Below are 3,922 nucleotides of genomic sequence, written 5' to 3'. Positions count from 1 at the left end.
CTAAAAAACAGAGGTACGATATGAGTACTTTTTTGGTACTCAAAAGGTACACTCTTCATAATTCCAGATTTGTTCCCTCTGAAGTACAAAGTCATTCCCAACAGCAATAAGTACAAAGTTGTACCATTTAACCAGCCAAAATTACATTCAGTAATCTGTATCACTGTACTAATAAACAATATATATTTTAATTGCATTAATTGCATTGCATTATTTGAAAGCCAAACAATTTAAGATCATCAAGTATTTGAGCCATATTTAGTTGATGATAATGTTTATAATCTTTATAATCTTTACTGGCACAAAAAACATGGGTACAAAAAAGGACTTTCACTGAAAGGTACTTTTTTGTACCTCAATATAAGGTACAGCCCCAGCAACAAGCTTTTTACTCTTTTAGGTACAAATCTGTACTTACTTTTCTTAGTGAATAATAATCTCTCACCTGCTCTGAGCTCCTCACATCTTCCACTCTAAGTCCTAAAGTATGTGTTCTTCAGTAAAGTGTTTCGTCTGCTCTTACAATCAGGACTAATGAAAGTTTTTATGCTGAGCTGATGAGTGGAATAAGCTGTGCTAGAGAAGGAACACACTAAGGTCTTCCAGCTCTGGATTTGGACTCTGTTCTACATAGTGTTGTGTCCCTCTGCTCTTCAGGGCCTTTATTAGCAGTTGCCCTCCTATTCACCATCAACCACAGAGGGAGTCCAATCATATCTAGCTTTAGTTTATATGATATCTTTCCATTTCTTTAGACAGAAGAGACTCAGGACATACTGCTGAGCTACAATTTTCAATTCACTTCTATTCAGACTGAGCAGAATGTTCCCTCACAGGGGCCTAAACAGGGGCCTAAACAGTCTCTATCTATCTCTAGTCCAACCTGCAGTAAACTGAACCAGAGCCATGTAGAGAGTGGCTTTAGCTCTGTTTACTAGGGGTGGGCGGATTGATTTAAAATATTGATAGTATTGATACTAACGTTGATATTTGGGTATTGATCAATACTTGTGTGATGAGATTGATTCTTAAAGCAGCACTAGGTAGGATTTCCTTGATTTTTGATCTTTTTAAAGAAGTAAAATTACAGCTTGAAACTCACTGCAGAGCTGCATTGAGGTGTAAAAGGAGGAATTGCAGTGCTCTCGTGTCTGTGCCGGAGCTCCTCTGAGCTCAAACCAGACTCGACCAACGCTCGCGAGAACTGCGACCTACTTTCCGATCTTTAGTTCTAAGAGTTCTACAAGGACTACTGGTTCATTCTTTACAAACTAACATACAGACACTCTGGCAGAGGCTGGAAAGAGACCGAATATGTCTGTGAAAGACAGAAAACAAGAAAGAGAAACTAAAATCTGCCTGAAACATTTATTACACTCTACAACTGTAGGGGGAGCCCACGAGCACAAAATCTCAATCCTACCTAGTGGAGCTTTAAGTTTCAGTTTCGGTACAACTCCAGGCATTTACAGAGTGACCGACTGGTCGTACAACAGCACTCTTCTCTCACTTCAATCATGCTCAATTAGTCCCTCCCCTTTCCTCTGTTGAAATAAAACTAAATGAATTATTTCATTGGAACTTAAAATTGATATGCTACAAAAAGATATAGCTATGCCTCAACCCTGAAATATGAATATGGAATATTAGGGAAAAAAAATTCTGTTCATTGCATAGGCAGATTACCACCCCAGAAGTATTTTTATTTGCAAAAAAACTTTGTCCTGTGTTTTATTATCATCATAAACATGATTAATTAAAGGATTACAAACTAATTAAATAATCATGACAAATCAAGTTTACTTTCAAATTTGCATATTGATGATGCATTAATTTAATAAACTATGATACATTGTTCTCACCAACACAAACGTAGATGGTATTATGGAATTATGATTGTGTTCTTTTTTTGTATTATTTTGTACCCAGGGATAAACGCGATTACTGGGCCGGGGAAGAGGTTCTTATAACGGGCGAGATGAACTCCACTTAGAGCGGTTGGAGGCAGCTTTAGCTCCTTTTATGAAGACTTTTTCCTTTGTAATTAATAAACTTTTTCTCTTTACTTTATTAATTTAGCTTGTCGTCTTTTTATTTTCACTATGCTTATTGTAGTATCACATCTGAACTAGTGAGTTATGGGTAAATTTCAAACATTTATTTGCAAATTACATTACATTACATTACATTACATTTGGCAGACGCTTTTGTCCAAAGCGTACAAAAGTAATAGAAGTTAAGATAAACCATTTTTTAGATAGGGCTTAAAGGAATAAGCCCTATCTAAAATAAATAAGAAATGTAAGAAGCATGTTTTTGTTTCATGCAACTAAAATGTCCAAATAGATTAGCTGACTGTATATGAATGTACTATTGTGTGAAACGTAGCTTTGATGATTTATCTTTTCTGGTTTATACAAACTATTTATTAAACTACAGTTGCATTACGCATGTATTTCTACAAAGCTTCTATTTAGAAATAAATAAAACTGACCATACTTTGAGTATGAAGTGAGGGAAAGTGTATTAATTAAAGTAAATGATGAGTATTTACGTTTATCTGTAATACTTGGTCTGTTTCTTCATTTACACTGACTATGTTCAAAAGGGAAAAAGGTAGATGAGGTGTAAAATAGTCTAAAAAAGCACATAGAAGGTTATTTGCAATACGATGCTGAGTTTGTGATGGTACTTATCTTCTGTATCTCAACAAAAAACAAAAAATTACACACTTATAATAAATTAAATAAATGTGCTAGAGATTAAATCTGAATTAATCTCTAATTAATACATCAGTTAACATTAGGATATAAAGGCTTTTGGCTGCAATACAAGTTCTTTTTTTTTTTTTTACAGAAAGTCTGTGGATGAAATTACATGTAACTTACAGGAAGGTTTGCTGTATAAATATTGTAAGTTAAATCAATGCATTTTTTAACTACTAATGAACAGAAACTGCCAGTAAGAACTAAGAGCTGCCTCTCTCTCTCTCTCTCTCTTTCTGCAGCTCTGAACTGTATTAGGGTTTATCTTTGTTATACAGTTAAGATAACTGCAGTTCTGTTCTCCATTCCAACATGTTCAACCAACGCATCCCAAACGCTGCATTAACTCGTATCAGCCCCAAAATCTTCCTGAGCTCAGCCAGCAGAATGAAGCCGCGCTGGAGCGGCTGGGCTCAGCTAAAGCTCCCAACCCACAGGGTCCTGAAGCTCCAGAGCTAACATCAGGGATGTATGGAGCTAAATTAGTGCCAAAACTACGCAAATAAAGAAAACGTATTCTGTAAATATGATACTACTTGCAAACAAACACAACGCGTTTTACAAATACAAAACTCGACTATCTAACACACACGGTGTGTTTTACAAACACAAAACCTGATGGTTGTAAATATATACGTAAACTTCAAATAAATACACAGCTGTTTTCTAATACATTGCTCTTTACAAACAAATATAACACGTTTTACAAATGCAAAAAGCAATAAACAACAAGTAGGACATGATTTTCAAACATTACCGTGTCATGATTCACGAACACGCACAGCCCATTTGTAAATCACGTGACTTTTGGCACACTTTTAGCAGTCGCAAACTCGTGTTGAGATTTTCTCACAAATACACCCCAACTCTACAAATGCATCGCTCCAGAACAGCAGGTGGCGCTGAGGGACACTTCACAAGCTGTGGCTGCACAGCAAAGCACGCCCCGCTTCCAGCGCTCCCCATTACACTGATTAATGTGTTTAACTCTACCATTTTATACCCGATTTATACACGGTTTGGTTTGTTACAAACAGCAGAGATGTAATTATGATATAGGATGCTGTTACACATTACAAATATGAGCTTTCATGCTGAAATACTTTATATATTTATATAAACCAAACCGTGTATAAATCGGGTATAAAATGTGATTA

The sequence above is a fragment of the Astyanax mexicanus genome, chromosome 6, assembly GCF_023375975.1.
Source record: "Astyanax mexicanus isolate ESR-SI-001 chromosome 6, AstMex3_surface, whole genome shotgun sequence".
NCBI classification, from domain to species: Eukaryota; Metazoa; Chordata; class Actinopteri; order Characiformes; family Acestrorhamphidae; genus Astyanax; species Astyanax mexicanus.
The sequence above is the reverse complement of the archived record's forward strand: the minus strand, read 5'-3'. Positions refer to the sequence as shown.